The sequence below is a fragment of the Lissotriton vulgaris genome, chromosome 1_1, assembly GCF_964263255.1.
Source record: "Lissotriton vulgaris chromosome 1_1, aLisVul1.2, whole genome shotgun sequence".
NCBI lineage: Eukaryota > Metazoa > Chordata > Amphibia > Caudata > Salamandridae > Lissotriton > Lissotriton vulgaris.
In genome coordinates, this window is record NC_141685.1 from 823281180 (window position 1) to 823299512 (window position 18333).

Below are 18333 nucleotides of genomic sequence, written 5' to 3' on the forward strand. Positions count from 1 at the left end.
AAAGTAATTGCAACCTAAAAAAAAGTTGTATTGCTCAGTGGTAGAAAGAAGAAAAATGTGATATAATGCTAGTAGGAGCCTGACTTCCTTTTTTTGTTTTAAACAAAACATGTTCATTCCTGCTGCTCCCTCCTGACCTTTGCACAAGTTTGAAGCCTTGTCGACCTCCATATCGCCTGAAAATGTATGTATTTCCGATATCAGCGAAGCAAGTTCACTCACATCAGCTCAAAAACTCTAGAAATAGTCTATGTGAAATATTTCACCACCACTACCTCATATATCTATCTAATATATTTCTCCACCACTACCAATCCTAGGGCCATAAGACTCAGCCAATAACTTTTCATCGCAAAAAGAAGAGGACTGTTCCGATTTCCAAAATAAAGAATAACCTTCACTGAGACAGAACCGATCAAGGATGTTGTGAGCCGTTTTGTCTGCTGGAGCACCCCCTGCACAATGACATGTGTTTGTCAAAGCCAATAGTCACACCTTTAGAAGGCGAGTGAACATCTACTGACTTTGCTAGTGCTTGTCTGTAATGGCTCTCGAATCTTCTAGGCGAGCTTAATGCACAGCACATGCTCACACTGTGGCCATATTTAAATCATTCCAAGATGGACAATGTGTGGGCACGTGCTCCTGCTTGCTTCAAGAGGCATGTCTATGGGCTGTGTGGTGCGCTGGCGGCCATTTTGAACTGGATAGTTCTGACATGGTGAAGTCCGTGTCAAAATGATTTTTAAAAGGCGCTTAAAAGTAAAGCAAGTGGGCCAATTTCCGTTTGCAGGTTTTTTGCTTTAAAAATAAAAACGGGAAGAGTATGAGGAGTAGTAGAAGGGGGTAATTACCACCAAGAGAGAATGCGAGGGATTGGAGTCCCCTTCAAAAAAGACCTAATAGTTTAAAAAAACATAAATAAAAAATACATGTGTGAATTACTGTTAAAAAGTGTGTAAATCCACGAAATGTCTGAACTGATGCCAGCACTGATGGACAAGCCTACTAGCCAATGTCAAAAGGCAGCTGAATAATAGTAACCAGCGGCTGAAAGTGGGACCGCTGTAACTTGTCAATAATTAAAATTGTCATTTGCCTTTTAAGTTCCTTTCAAATTGCTTGATACAGCCTAATTTCGTATATTTAGTATAGTTTACAGTCATACGGAGGTATTCGAGGCCACACTCTGCAGTTCTGTTTCTTTAAATAACCATTTCTTTCTCCCTGTTTGCTGCTGTTCTTGTACTTTCTCCTTGTGCTCTAAATACCCTTATGAAAGCAGTAACTGATTACTTTCACTGCGTGGTGTTTGAAGATCATTTCCTTTGTTGGCAATTAAACTCGTCTAAAACTCAACAAATATATATTACATTTCTAGGAACTGTGTGATATCAGCTGAGAATATCTGTAAACAGTAAAGACATTTGTGCATTCATTTTATGCTCTTCAATTAAAGCTTTAAAAAAATCATTACTTGTTAATTATAACTCTTAAAATCGCGTAATCAAATTGAAGCTAACAACCCCTTGGCTTATTCCTACAAAATATAGTTTTATATTTGGGTATTTAGTTAGTACATTTAATCAAATCCTATAAAAGTTTCTTAATGAATGTTACTGCAGCCACTTAACAAAGGGGAGTGAACTCAGCTGGTGTTCTTCAGTCTCTGTTTTTTCATTGCCTCCAGATCCTGCTAAAGAAAGCTAAGCTCATCCTGACTCTTCTCAGAAATAGGGGTGTAGATCCATTGGTGCAGCAGGTGCAGTGGCACTGGGGCCTACAGAGCTGCCTGAAGCGCCCACTGAACTCTGATAATTGCTGTATTTCATAGTTCACAGTGGCCAGAGGGCCCAATTCCTTCCTTGCCTTAGGGCCTATGGCACACTGGTTATGCCACTGCTCACAAACCTTAAGAATGAATGGCAATGCTTGTTATGCTGCAGAAATGGGGTACGTGGAGTCCTAATGAACTAATCATAATATCACTTATAAACCTCCTGGTTACACCAACTGGTGTGTTCCCGAGCTGGAGCAATAACTCTTCAGGGAAGGAGACAGAATAGAAGACCTATACATGGAAAAGCCAGGTTTTCAGTTTTTTTCAGAAGAGACACTCCGATGGTTCCGCACAGAAAGAAAGAAGAAGAGCATTCCAGTTTTTGGCTGCCAAATAACTGAACGAATGCGCTCCCATTCTTACTTTTTCTACTTTGGGAACTTTAACCAGATAGGTCTTAGTTGATCTAAGATGGCATGTAGGATTATAAGGGGTGAGTAGGCCATGCAGATAACTTGGACCTTTGCCCTGTAAGCTATGGTGACTAATGCATAAGGCTTTAATAAGGACTCTTTTCATAACCGGCAGCCAAAGCAGGTCTTCAAGAGCCTTCCCCGTGGAAGCTCTCCTGGGAAGCTTCAGAAGTTGGTGGGCTGCTGCATTCTGGATACATTGCAGCCTGTGAAGGCATTTTTTAGTTGCTCTTAAATAGAGAACTGTACTGTAGTCAAATTGGGATGTTACCAAAGTGTGGACCAGGGTTTTCCTAACTGGGGTAGGAAAAACGTCCAGAGTTTTCCGTAACATTTTCAAGATTCTAAAGCACTTCCCTATCATCTTTCTGGTCTGTGCCTCAATGGAAAGAGTGGCATCCAACCAAACACCTAGGTTTTTAACCTATTTCCTTGGGGTCAGAGTTGGGCCCAATATCTGAGGCCACCATGCCGATGACCAAATGGAGGGAGATTCCCCCACCACTAAGATCTCTGTTTTACAGCCGTATAATTTAAGGCAGTTTTTTGTCATTCAGAAGGACAAGTCCTGCAGGCAGGAAGAGAACATAATGGCTGTTACATCAAAGGTGTGCGATAGCGAGATAACTAACTCCGTGTCATCCGCATCTGACACAATGGTGACTCCCTGCCCTTCCAGAAACTCTGCCAGGGGTGCGATATAAAAGTTAAATAGGGTAGGGCTCAAAATGGAGCCTTGAGGGACCCATTGGGACAGAGCTACACTTATGGAAATATGTGGACGTTGTGCCACCAGGAAGCTCTGATCCTGCAGAAAGGAAGCCATCCATTTAAGTGCAACATCACCCAACCCTCCTAATCTGTGAGGTTGTAAAAGCAGTTTTTGGGATACGGTATCAAAGGCAGCACTGAGGTCCAATAGGACCAAAGCATTAGTCTGACCTTCATTCACACGTCTGCTTATTGTCTCAGTAACAAGGAGCAGTGCTGACTCCTTAGAGTACGTGGCTCTAAAGCCTGATCGTGTGGAGTGAAGTAAATTTTGCTGGTTAATGTGTGCAACTAATTGTGTGTTCACCACTTTTTCAACTATTTTGGAGAAATAGGGCAAAAGTGAAATAGGGCGCAGGTTCTCCAGTTGACTCGAGTCAACTCCAGGCTTTTTGTTTAGGGGGAGGACAACTGCCTGCTTCCATAATTTTGGGACCACACCACCGGAGAAGGAGAGCTCAAGAAGCTGCTGTATATAAGACATAATAATCTCCAGGCCTTCTCTCATGATCTTAGGTGTAGTTGGATCTGTGGGGGAGCTGGATTTAATACTTAAAGCAATGCCTTTGAGAACTTCGAGGGAGGGGGTATCAAATTTAGAGAGGCAATTGGCCCTGATGGAGCAAGGTGGAAAACAACATTTTGTATACCCCTTGCAAAGTTAACACTCCATAACACTGACAAGTACTAAATGTGTGATTTTGAAAATTAACCAACCTAGAGTAAATTGCATACACTAATACACGTGGGATACTAATTTGAATGTATTGCATAAACAAATAATCTATTAATTTGTTGAATATTGTATTTTAAAATGTATGCATATGTTATAAACCAAAAGAAAAACTGCATGAATGTGCTTTTGTCTGTTTATTTGTGGCATAAAACATGAAGATTGGTAAGTCAAACTATGCATAACTTTTGCTAAAAGCTAGGTAAATACTAACTGGGTTATCATTAGTAGAGGGGAGGTAAACAGAAAGGCCTTCTTTTCATAAATTTACATCTATTTGTGTTTGTTTTCGTGATAGTTCCTAAATTGAGACCTAAGTGAGCACACAAAAGAAAAGAAAATGGAGTCTGACTGAAAAGATGGCGACAGAAGAACGCATGCGCCAGAATCGGAGCATGCAAGCTGCCTGTGACTGAACAGTGTGGGTCAAGGACAGCGTGGCCATTTTATGGGGCCTAAGCCAAAGATGACAGCGAGGCAAAAATCCTAGCCGTGGGAAAGAGGAGATGAATAACAATTTAAAGGACACTTCGAAGGAAGTCATACTTTACACAAAGACACCCCAGTTACAGCAACGTGATGATGACTTGCAAGAAATTTGAATAAAGAATGATGAGGTTATGCTCATCCGACTCCAAATTGACCAATCACAGACATTACAGAACTTAAGAGTAATGAATATAGATAAGTTGGTGAAAAAGGGTATAAAAAAGGATGTTTGGGACATTGAAAACAGCTCACTTTCAAATCTGATTATTTGCACCCCGAGATGCTGTCGGTCTGCACAATTTTTTATTTGAGGTGCAGGGACTTAGAACATTTTCCTTTTGACTTTAACTTTTGAATGGGTGCGACATCCAGAGAGGCAAAGAGGGGCAGAGAGGTTTCCATTTGGGATTATTGCATTCTGTACTGATGTCTTCGTCTCTTCATTTGGGTAATATTTCACAGTCTTATTTTCTTTCCACTGTCATCTATATATATAAAAAACGAAAGTATATCTGTTTGTCCTTTATGCATTACTACACCACGCATCCGATCGCCATGAAACTTTGGGAAGTTGTTGAGTACACTCCTGCAAAAGTTTCTGGCAAAAAAAAGAAAAGAAATTAAAAAATACAATAAAATAAAAAATAAATTGTTAAAAGTTGTTGAGTACACTCCTGCGAAGGTTTCTGGCCAATTCTTTAAAAAAAAAATGTGTTCAATATCGGCCCCCGACCCCCCAGGGCCCTCATAATCTTTCCAATACTGAACGTTTACAGTTTACGGTGCGACTCGCTTTTGCAATGACCATCAACCAAGCACAAGGACAATCGCTGCAAGTGTGTGGACTAGATTTGGAGAATCCGTGCTTCTCACATGGACCACTGTATGTTGCCAGCTCACGCGTTGGAAAACCTTCTGATTTATTTGTGTACGCACCAGACAGAAAAACAAAAATACTGTGTATCCACAAGCACTCGAACAAATAAACAGAATTAAAACAACACTTTAAAATGTTTTCCATATTAAAATGAATACGTTTCAATAAAAATGACACAATGTAAATTGAATGTTATCATAACAAGTTTCCTTAAATTACCTTTCTTCTGAGAGTGCAGCAATGCGCGACGGGTAAGCTAGTTGTTAATAAATAAATGTTATTGAAAATGTAACCTTTTCTTTCAGGATTACATTGCAAAGTTGAGTTATTTCTTTAGTTTTATTTAACAAAGAGATCATGCTAGAAAATTAAAATATTGAGAAAATAAAAATTAGATAAATGAAGAATTAAGCTGGTCTTGATCCTTTGTACTGTCAACTTTACTAGCAGATCCAAATCTAAAATATGAATAGTGGGGTGATGTTATTTTTCTTATTTTAAATGAAGGCCATGGTTCTTAGAAATAGAACTGCAGTTGTAAATAATGTATAAAGTATAGTTTTGACACTCCATTATAGCACAGCGACTCCCTTATTGAACCCATACTGAATTCTCGGAACGGATTAACTGTGTATATGGATGGATGATTAGAGTGATGGGCCCAAGTGCAAGACGTTGTAAGAGGTTCCGTGAGTTTATTTGTGGTGGTTTATGAAGAATTTTTGGAGCCGCGCTGCACCAGCTCAATCCACAGTGGTCCTCTCAATTTGGCAGAGCTACCCATTGCGAGCCTCATCTGTGTCATATATTTTGTCTACCTTCTCCGCAAAGAAATCAGCAATTTGTTTACACGACTTAGATGAGCTGCCAACAGGAGTTGCAGTTCTCGCGAGCGACGACATATCTTTAAGGATGGTAAATAATTCTTTGGAAGAGCTATCAGCCTGCTCTATTCTCTCTTTATAGTAGGCAGCACAGGTTTTTTTGATAAAAGATTGATAATGCTTTAAGTTCAGTTTTTAGGCAGTCTTATTGTAATCTGAGAAATCTCTCCTCCATATGCTCTCCAGGCGCTTACAAGATGTTTTTGCTGATCTTAGGACTTCATTAAACCATGGTGCTGATGTAGTCCATCTGCATGGAAAGCTGGAGGTCCCAGGGGCCACCATATCCAATTCTACCCTAATCCACTTATCCACGGAGCTACATGCCACATTAATATCCTTTCGCAGGAGAGGACGACTCTGCTGGAGGGCATGAATAAAGCTTGCCGGGTAAATCTGGACCATCTCCTGTGTGGAGTACATAATCCATTTGTAGCTGTAGGGGGATATTAGCTAAGGGAATAGAGAAGGCAACAAGATGGTGGTCAGACCATGGGACTGCAGTGGGGGATACAATTATTAAATCTATACAGTTTGTAAAAAAAGGGTCTAATATATGGCCATGTTGGTGTGTTGGGGGAGTGAATGTGAGTGTTAGCTGAAGAGCGGCTAATTGCTGACATAAAGAATGGGCTTCACAGTTAGTTTGATCATCAAAGTGTAAATTGAAATCACCTAAAACTATCAATATATTACAGTGAAGTGCTGGTTGTACCATTTGCTCCACTAGACTAGAAGTAAAGATAGTTGCGGGAACAGGAGGTCGATATATCAGAAAACCCTTAACAGTGTGATTACAAGCTGCTGTTATTGAAAAAAAAGTCTTCTTCACTTTTGTCTATGTTGGCAATGACCAGAGTACATTGTAAGGATAATTCACAGACAATGGCTATTGCTCCCCCGCGTTGAATTTGATGATTCAATCTAAGAATGCCATAATCCTGTGGGAGGGCTTCCATTATCTCACGGGAAGAGTACTTATTCACCCAGGTTGCAGGGAGGAATAAGACATCAAGAAGATTGTCTAGAACACAATTGTGAATTTCAAACCTGTGTTTGTTAAGAGACCTGCAATTTATGAGCATTAGCTTGTTTTAGCTTATATCTTGCCCCAGGCCATACCTAATGAACAATTGTTTTATATGGGCAGTGAGTGCATTTCAGAGGCGCTGCATCCATAATTAAATCGTGCCTACATGTATTTTGAACCGGCGGACCTACTTCTTTTAATTGCTCAGCTGAATATATCAGGTGGTGATTTACCCCAAAACTGACTGGGGGTTTGAAATAGGCATAGAGCTGCTGAGACTACCCTGCCAACTTCCATGCACAACACGCCCAGTGGAAGTGAGTAAAGACCTGGTCCCGCTCTACGCACAAACGGCATTGCAGCCACAGCAGAAACAGGGCAAGAGCAACCATGAAAGTGAGAGAAGGATGCAGGTAGGAGCAGTATACAAGTAAAATACACAGAATTACATTTAATTTTAAAAGTTTAAAAACAGTTAAGAACATGGTTTAACCATCGTATTTGTTAAAAATACGTTCCCCACTTCGCAAAAGAGCCGTGCGCTATGCAGACACTGCCACTGTCTGCTTCTGTTGCACATACGCTCCTGCTTGCGTCTGAAATAGGCATAGAGCAGCCTAGACTAGCCTGCCAACTTCCGTGCACAACAGGCCCAGCGGAAGAGAGTAAAAGCCTGGTCCATCCCTCCGAACAAACAGCACTGTAGCCGTGGCAGAAACAAGGTGAGAGCAACCACGAAAGTCAGAGAAAGATGCAGGTGAGAGCATCCTGTCTATATCACTGCAGGCTATTCTCATAACACTGTTGTCAAGAGGAAGAAATTCCTTGCACAGTCACTCAGAGAATATTGAGCTTGGGTTTCTAGAGGTCATGATTGTTCGCATTAGTGATACAATTTCTGAGTTCTCAGAGCTCAGTGATCTGGCTGACTTTCTGGATCCTGTTGACTTGGCAAAGATGAAAATGTCACCACCCCAGTGGGATGAGGATAGCCTGGAAACAGCAATATTTATCCAAGCAACCAAACTCACTCTTTCACACCTGCTACCCTTGGCTGCAAACCACACCAATGGGACTCAGACCAGGAAGGCCTAAGCAAGGTGGCGGAATATCTCTTTCAGGACAGGGACACATCCTGATCCCCTTGTGCATTGTAGGATGGAGAAGGCAGATCTGATACATCAATTTCTCTGAACTTTCTGATACCCTTTGTGTTACAACAGTGGGTTGTTTGGCTACTCTGTGCTATGCATGTACCAATTCGGAAATTTGCGCACATCTTGTTTTGTTACAACACTCTGCCGTTTAGTTAGTCTGGGCAACACATGAATGACCCTGTCTTAATGCTTTTTTCCACTTCCACATAGGTGTCTCTCCTTCTATACACTGCCTCTCAATGCTACCCAACCCAATTGGCCTGCTTACTTTTGTTTCCTCATAATGGACCTCCCTTTCCCTTCATCCATCACTGAGTGGGTCCCAGGTCACACATGCTGTATTCTTTTACCGCCTGCTCCCCCACGCAATACTCAGAAGTCTCCCCCACAGATTTGCTCTTATTTTGCCTGGTCTCAGGGTTCCCTTGGTAGATTAAAGAGGGAGCCTGGCTCCCTGTTAAAAGTTTCTAAAGGTTGTTGTTAGAGTTGTTTGACAACCCCTACTGACCACTCAATGCTGTCATAAATGCTACACCTGGTTTCATTGCACTCCACATACATACCAGCGGTCGGAGTCACTGGAACTCTCCCTTATCACTACTGTACCCTTACAGGCTACAGTGCACTGCACACATCAGATATTGACTTCACCCATTACTATAAGTTTACTATCTGACAGGTCCAGCCCACTGGCCGGCTGCTTACCTTGGTGATATTGTCTGGCACAATGGCTTTTAGATGTCTTGTCACAACACCTTAATACTATCCACACTATAAGCATACCAAGGAATGGTAATATTGGCAGATAAAAACAACACATGTAATGATGTCCTTAACCAACCAGCATATGACATGTAACATTGCACCCAAATAGTATTAATAGCACATGGTTTCAGTGGCTGTAAAACAGCATGCTAAGTCTATAAAATAAGCTGAAATAAACCTAGTAAAAAGAGTTTACCAGGTGTGGATATGGTGTAAAATCTTGTGCATGCTGACAACAATGACTTTCCTAATTGTCGAGTGATCGTAATTTTTGTAGTATTGATGGTGTGTGTGTGTGTGCGCATACGCCTGCATGCTTGCCTGTCTGGTACTCATGTTTCTTCGCAATATTCGCATGCCTAATTTTCCCACCGTCATGTTTACAACTTATGATATTCACAGTACTGACTGATATATGCAAACTTTTTTTAATGGTATGATGCTTCTGATGCTAGGTCTGTAGGTCTGCCGACTTACTGTTCGGAGGGTAGGTAAACACTGAATATCTCTTTCGCAGGGCTTCCTATGTGTCCTATGTGTCTCCAGTAATGCAGCAGTTTTTCCATCCTTAGATGAAGCTGTGGATAGTTCTTGCTCTTGACAGGAATCACAATTTAAGGGGGCCTGATCAGTGTGGGAAGATAGAACCATTGTTTATGCTCCTCTTCATACTTGTATTACCATCTTAGCTCCCATGGGGAATAAAAGGGAGAAAGTAGGCAATTCTTACCTCATCACCACCTACAGTAGATGAGAGTGGGTACAGTGCTCTCATTCCTATTCCCCTCAGTATTTCAGAAGGTTCATTTACATGAATCCCAAGAAGCCTCTGCTTTTATGTTATAGTGGATACTTTTAGCCCCAGAGGGTGGGGTAAATTTTGGAGAGACATATGCAGTGCCTACTTTACAGGACCTACGGTGAAAGGGGCGGAACACCTATCTTCAAGTACTTCGAGAAAATGGGCTCTTAGCACTTTGGTGCAGAGCTACTGCAGTTGAAGGTTTGTTCACAGAGTGGGTTGCTCTCTGGGGGCATGTCTATTGACTGGGCTTGGCCTGAGGAGTATGCGTTGTGAGGAATGAGTGCAGGGTTTTCACCGTGGATGTGTTCCATAGAGCCTAGGTTCCTCTGACCTGGACCCCAAATATGCAAGATAGGTAAATATTTGGACTGTCTCTGAATGAATCACAGAGGGGTTAGGTCTTTTGATTTTTTCCAAATCAAAGTCATATGTGGTTGTGTAGTCCTCTGCTTGTTGTCTTGTGAAATATTACAGTGCATGAGTTGGTTACTGCCTTTCTTATGTCTTGGTGGATGATTTATCTAGTCATGGAGGGGTGGTGGGCATTGCTATTTTGCCTTGTATGACTGAGCCTAGAGAGAGCCTGGCACCCTGTCTGTGATTTGCATGTTTTCTTGTAATTGCATTTTTTTTGTGTATCCCAGATCCCTGTCTGTGCATTTACCATCTCTACTGCTCTGACCCAAGTAGTGGTTTTCACTTAGATATAGTGTTACTCAGGGCCAAATCCAAAGATACAGTCAACAAGTTATAGGAGATTTATCTGGGGTTTTATGAGTGGAAGTAGATTGTCACTTCTTTGTGACATAGTCTTTTTTTAAAAAGGTGTGGCTTCAGATCTTTGCTAAATAGGAAAATATTTGGGGCAGTATTGATGGATACAAGGAAGATGTTTCCAGATCCTGGTTGCATTGATGGACATGATGGACAAAGGTTGATGCTTTCTTTATCATGTTTTGCACTTCCTCTTCTCCAGTCTAATTGTGTACTGTATGTGTGTGTGCCAAGAGCCAAATAGGTGGAGGGGCCAGTCATTCTGACTTTTTAGATTCTGTAGCTGGTTTTAAAGATGGGGCTGCAAGGTGAGGAAGTGGAGTTCTATCAGAGTGGGGGTGATGTGTTCGTAGTTTTTCAGGCACCTAAAGAAGCATGCTACAGCATATAGGATGTCCTTATGATTAGCCATTGTGGAGTCTAGAGTTCAATGGAGCAATGTGTTGTCACCATCCAGATGCGAGAGTATGAGGGCTTGAATAGCAGTTCTGACACCTCTTTCTAGAAAGAACAGTTTTACTTTCTTTAGTAGAAAGTACTGGTACAAGGCCATCTTGGTTTTCTTGGTGATGTGTTCGTTGACCATGAGGCTGGTGGTGAGGTTGAATCAAAGTGAATTTGCATTTGGTAAAAGTTTGGGTTTGAGCCCCTTCAGGTTCATGTAGTTGAGCCCGGATTGGACTGTGATGCTTGTTACTCTTGGCAAATTGTAGGTATTAGAAGGTTTAGGCTGGTTTGAACTACACAGAGGTGCTGGACATCCAGGCCTGAATAAGGTATATTTAGTGGTTGAGGTGTTAGATGTCTAGAGTAGAAAAGACATTTAAGTAGTGCTGTATATCATCAGTTTATTGGTAAATTATAATGTTTTTTTAGGGTTTTCAGTGAGTAGAGTCTGATAGGGAGTTTTAAAAACAAACAAAAATAATAGTTAAAATCATGTTTTCAGTATTAACATGCAATTTATATTGAACTGAAAGACGCTTAAAAATTTGCAATTTGTAGTAGATAGTGGACCAGATGTACGACCATGACAATTTGCGACTCGCAAATTGCGCTCGATTGTGAGTCGTGATTTGCAACTCGCAAAATGCCATGTACAACAGTGTCTGAGACACTGTTTGCGATTCCCAATGGGGTCTCAAATTGCATGCCTCATCAATATTCATGAGGCACTCGCAATTTACGACCCATTGGGAATGGCAGGCCCTCCCAGGGATGGCAGCCTGCTGGGCTCAGCAGACCTCGATGTCAGGGGCTTCTTTTTTTTTAAATGCAGCCCGTTTTTCTTAAAGGAAAACAGGATGCATTTATAAAAGAAAAAATGAAACATTTTCGTTTCTTTTTTTAACGGCAGGTAGTGGTCCCTGTGACAACTACCTGCTCCTAAAAAATATTTTCCCCTGCATTTGCAAAGGGGAAGGGGTCCATGGGGACCCCTTCCCATTTGTGAGTGCATTCCCACCCTCTTGAAGAGGGCTGTAAATTGCAAGTGTTTTGCGACCGCAATTGCGGTTGCAAAACTTTCATACATGGGGTAGAGAGTCGCTATTAAAAAGGGATGCCCCTTCCTAATAGCGAGTCGTATTTCCTATTTAGAAAGTTGAAAAAAACTTGCGACTTGCTAAATAGGAATTGTACATGGCTATTTTCATTTTTGCATGTGCAAACCGGTCGCTAACCAGTTTGCGCATGCAATTTAGGGTCGTACATCTGGCCCAGTAATATTTATTCGTAGCAAGCCTCAAAAACGCCTAAAGCAGCTTTGCTTTGCAAGTAGCTTTGCTAGATGTGCTGAAACAAGCATAACATTTTTAAAAAGTTGACCTTTACATAACTGTTACGTTAATGAAAAGCTTCACATTACTCTGCAAAATGTTTTTGATTAATAATAATAACATTTTCAAAGGATTGCTAAGAAACTTTATTGTTAGATGAAATAAGGAAAATAATCACATAAGAATGCAATGTTTGAATAGGGATGTTGACCTTTTAGCATCTTTTTTACTTATTTTATCAAGAAAGATGCAGTGCTAAATAATTTCTTTTTGCAGTTGATGTTTCAATTTTACATAGTTTTTCATTTATCTAACATAAAATTTGTTTTATTAGAAGGTTAGAAATGCAGTCGTGTTCATGGGAAAGGAAGTTTGAAATCAAAACGCTTCATATGTAACTATAGAAATTAAATTAGTTTCTCACTTGATGACAACTGTCTGTAGATCATTAAATCGTATGCAGAAAAGGAAGCAGAGAGCCTGTTCTCAGAAGAATACAGAGAACTGATTGAACCGCCGTGGCCCTTACAGGTAAGAACAGTGTTGAGGTGGGGCTGGGTGATGGGGGATTTCGAAAGACGATGACCAGGGCAAAATATTTATTTATTTAATTTTCCCTGGTCATCGTCCATCGAAATCCCCCCTCACCTGGCACCCCGCCCCACCGCTCTCACCTGTATGGGCCACACCTACGATTGGACGAGATGAGAAAAGGATGCTACATGGACTGCAACATTTCTTTCAACTGTTTATATTCATGAGTGTTCCTAGAGTAGAGTATTTAGGAGGAAGACGGATGCGTTTTTTGCCCATACACTTACCCTCATGCATTTTCCAGACACCATTCCCCATCCACTCCTGAATCTGAAAGCTGAAGTCTTAATGCCAAATGTAGGAAGGTGATTTTGTCACCTCTTCTGAACCTTATTGCTGATTGCAGTTGCTACTGCTTCGAAATATTTATTTTCCCTTTTATTCCTTTGAGACTCTACTGAGTTTAATGAACTTCTATTAATGGGAAGTTTTGCTGTTGTTGATTAATTGAATTTGAGCTTTATGCTCTATCTCGCGCTTTCTCTTGCATTGGAACTTTTTATGGGTTCATACTTCCACCTTTTGCCCCATTCTTAGAATAGGTATTCCTTTCTTCATGGAACGTGCTTGATGCATTATTATAATTTTTATCTAACCATATTTTATCATCAATTTTGGGAACTGACTGGGATAGTGAACTAATTGAATTCAAAGAAATTTACTAAACCCTGAATGAAAATAAAACCCTTAAAACTAACTCAAACTCTCATTATTGATTGAACTTAGAAATAGACATTGTGATTAAGATTTATATGATAATTTGCTCCTCATTCTCAAATATGATTGACTAGGTCTGTCGCATATTCTAAGCAAGGACAAGAGAAACAGGAAAGACAAGAGAAACCTGAAGTGGGGATCAGCCTTGTGTGAGAGAGATGATAAACCATGTTATTTAAACTGATTCTAGCTCCAGCAAGTCCAAAAAGCCTCTATGTAGAGCTTGAAATGGATGGGAACAAAATAGAAAAATGATTTAGAGGTGAACGTGGAGACAGCAGAGTGAAAATATGAACAGGAAGGAGGAGAAGGTGATGTAGGGATGATGGTGTGAAGAAGAACTGGGTTGTGTAACTGGAATAGCCAAAGGCATGAAAAGAGAAAGGGAGAATTTGAGATGGAGGACTGGTGAGGGGAAAGATTAGGGTGGTTAGTTTGGTGAAGAAAAAGTTCGAGGAAAGAGTGGGAGAACTTGAGATAGTAGGAGAGCTGAATGCTAGGAAGGGAAGTGACTGAATGTGGGTGCAAGGGGCGATGGTAGGTTTTTGGCTATAAAACATTTTAGAGTTATCAAAGACCTGGGTCATTTAGAAAAACAACAGACCAACATGCTACATGTTGAGTGATTAACTTGAGGCTGGTTGTCTGGCTGCCCTTGCTTATACAATGGTTTTGTACAGTATTGAGGGCTTCAAGATGTCCATTATGGAAGTCAAGCTTATCAAACTTAGAGGTATTTTGGGAAAACATGGGGATAGGTTAATTTGAAACACTGTGGGCTAGATTTGAAGAGAAGTTTGAAGTCTGAGAATGTAGTAAGGATGGATGGATAAGTGGCTCCAGGGTAGGACACAAACTATGAAGGCATAGGGCAATGCAAAGAAATCAAGAAAGAAGGGGGAAAGAGAACCCAACAAATGCCAGACAAGATCTCTAATGGGGTATTCAACATTTTCTGTAATAGAAGCTACTTATGTTTAATAAAAGCCACCCTGAGCTAATAAAATAATAAGTGCTGTAATAGTGGCCAAATTAGAGAATATAACTTTAGTGACCACTACAGGCAAGATTACCAGCAGTGATCACCTTAGTACATTAGACACGATTGCCAACGGTTAATGTAAAAAAAAGAAAATAATTTAAAATAAATAGTAAGTCTCCCCAATACAACATGATTCATCACTCAATTATCAGCTGTAAATATATTTGGACAAGTCTGCCATGTTCCTTCAAAGATCAGCTTATGATTTCTTTAAAATACACACATGTTTTTACATTTCAATGTTGATATGCATATATTAATTCAACCAATCAAAAGCTTCTAAATTAGTAGGCTGGGCTGCGCACGGGAGAGCTACCGGTAGCTCAGAAGCTATTTGTTGAAGAAGCCTGGTCTAGAATATAATGGCAGAGCCAGGATGTAAAAATAAAAGCAGGCAGTTGAGGGTTGAGTGGGACAGAGAGGAAGCAACAGGATAGTTTTATTAGTTTAGCACAGTTACTTAAAACCATTGCTATAAAAACAGCATTAGCACATATATAAAAAATCAGCAATAACACATGCGTCATGTTTAGGATAAAAGAAAGAAAACAGAAACACAAAGCTGAGTAACTGCTCACTGAGCTTAGTGGCCGTTGTGCTTCTAAGAAAAACAGTCTTGTAGTTGCTGATATAAACATTTTGCTACGCAAAATCAAAATTAAAGATAATAAAAACGAAAAGTGCTATACCACGGGGGAAAAAAAGTCTGTGATGAGTTTTTGAGGGGGAGGACGTGGGAGAGCGGGGGCCGAAGAAGGTGACAGAAGATTGTCCAAGAGTCTCACAAATTTTCCCGACCTTGCAAGCACTTGGATGTCAGTGGATGCGAAACAAAGAGCCGAAGCCTCCCAGCATGTCCTAATGCCCCATCTTTGATACAAGGGTTTTAAGAGAGACTTTCTTGGGGCAGCTAGGGCCGGGCAACAACACAGGAGATGCAGCCATGCCTCAGAGAGGTAATTGCACAGTCTGCAAACGCCCCCCCTCCCTTGTTGGAGCCCATCTGTTGAAAGCCGTTGAACGCAAGCCAAGAAGTCGCATGAACATAATGTTCTTCTGTACCACTACATTTAAGTTTTCCTGGAAATAGGCTTGCGGTTTCCCGGGAAGATACGAAGAGTTCAGTGGGAGCAACATGGAAGATGTTTTTACGGAGTGCAAATCCATGCGATGGGAAATTAATTTGACCTGTCTATTGATGGTATTTTTCCAGGCTGAGTATGGAATGGAATCTAAAAAGAGGGATGCGTTGTCCATCTCTAGCACTCTTATGGCATTTGCAATCTGAGTGTTCCAAGGGTTGCCAGGACCGGAAAAGGTTTCTTTTAGGTGGGATTTTAAAGTGTTGTCACCGGCTTTTAATAGCTGTATGAAATATTTCAGGGTATCGGCCTCACAGTAAATTGATTGTCTTTGTAGGGCCAACTCCAAACGTAGTCTTGCTCGCTGAATGAAGCTTGGGAGGTGGAAGATTTTTTTATAGGTGGAGATTTGGGCGAGATCAAGACTAGCAGAGCATGCCCCGGGAAAGGCCTGATGCCCATAGTTTAAGGCAGGAAGTAGAGTAGCTTTGATCACCTTCAAAATGGCTTCTGCAGAGGGACTGCACAGGGACAGGTTCAGCCGAGTCAGGGAGTATGTGATTGCTCCTGCTTTCTTTTGCACGGCAGCTAGATGAACTGTAGGTCTAGACGTCTCGTTGAACCAGACTCCCAAATAATTATATTTTACGGTTGTGTTGATCCTGGCAGGCCAGATGTTCCACCTTAAGCATTTCTTGTTCTTACATCTGCCAAATATCAGTACCTTGGTTTTTGCCTGATTGATTTTCAAGGCATTAGCGATGTTGTATATATGGAGCGTACTTAACGCTCGTTGGAGACCCGATTTGGCTTGGTCCATTATTACAATGTCATCCGCATATTGTAATATATGCAGGGACTTTTACCAGGACTGAGTTTTGGCGGAAGGAGATTGCTGTTCTCTAAAAATGTTCCAAGATCAGCTGTATAAAGATATATAAGATGTATAAGAGAGGGGCGAGAATGCAACCTTGCTTTAGCCCGTCAGCGACACTAATTCTTGAAGAGACTGTCTTTGGGCCGGTTTTGATTTGCACGCATGTGTTCTTGTTCAGTGAGATGAGTGCTCTTAGGAGGCTCTGCGGGATCCCCCACTTGCTCAATTTCCTCCACAAGGTGTTCCGAGACACTTTGTCAAAAGCCGCGCTGTAGTCAACAAAGCAGCAGTAAAGTGGAAGATGTTTTTTTTGGGCTGCTTGTTGACTCAGGATGGCTAGAGTGGTGATATTGTCTATTGTGGAGGCCGATGCCCGAAACCCCGTTTGGTAGTATGGTATTATCCATAATATCCTTGAAATAAAACTACGATCAGGTTAACAGTTCTTGGAGAGTCTGCGGAATAAAAGAAGAAATTAACTTTGAGTCTATATTTTAAAAAAAATATTACATTATCGGAAGTCCAGAAGCAGTATTGAGCTAGTGACTGCTTGTTTCAATTATATGACAACTGGCCCAGGAGAAGTTTTGTCAACATATCCGGAGGAGCACACGCCATAAGCGCTACTTGCCCTGGATTAACTCCTCACTACCTATAAATGTGTATTCCCTACAGACGGCGCAGCGGGCTGGCGCAGCGGGCGCGCCGAAAGCGCGCCGAAGTCGAGCCAAAGTCCAGCCCGTCTGCGCCCGTCCGCGCTGGGCCCGTGCTGAGTGCCAAAACCCCTGGTTCAGCGACCAGATTGGTCTACTCGTCCTCATCCCTCTCTTTACTTCGGTCACCAAGCAGTGATTGCTGTGTTACTTATGACCCACTTTCTATCACCGATGTATCCTACCAATTATCTTGTTCACACTGTTCATTTCGGACACACATTGTCAACTCCAAAATTAAGGCCCTGACTACTCCGCCCCCTCCTACCACCACTTTTCACTTAGCACTTATCAATGCCCGATCCATGTGCAAACATAGGCAAGAAATTGCAGACCTAATAACAGATGCCCACTTGGACGTCCTGTTTATCACGGAAACCTGGACGGATGGTGCCTCGGACCCCGACTTGGTTATAGCAGTCCCTAGTGGGTTCACCATACATAGACAGGACAGAGTAGGCCAGCGGGGAGGTGGGGTAGCAATTATTGTCAGGGACTACCTCCCAATCAGGACCACACCGATACCATCCACATGTTGCGAAGCTCTACTATTTAGTATTAAGCTCACACCCCTCTTCAATTTTAAAGGCGTACTGGTATACCGCCCACCTGGAGCACGTGCCCCATTTTTATTCAGCCTAGGGTCTATATTGGAATCCATAGCCCTTGAAGATCACTTTGCAGTGTTAGGCGATTTTAATTTCCACCTTGAATCAAGTAGTGACACAGACACTGCATGCCTCTTAGCGGACATGGAAACACTAGGTCTGTATCAACGTATTTCTGCCCCTACCCATGACGCTGGTCACACTCTTGACGGCATTTTTACTAATATTGAGTCGCTACATATTGCAGATGTCCTCCCCCTGGCATGGACCGATCACCACGCCATTTTAAGTCATTTAGCTATCCCCGATGCCTCTAAGAGGAGGGCTGTTAACAATAGCCCCAAACAGGTGAGAGCATGGAAGGACATAAAGGCGGGGACATTG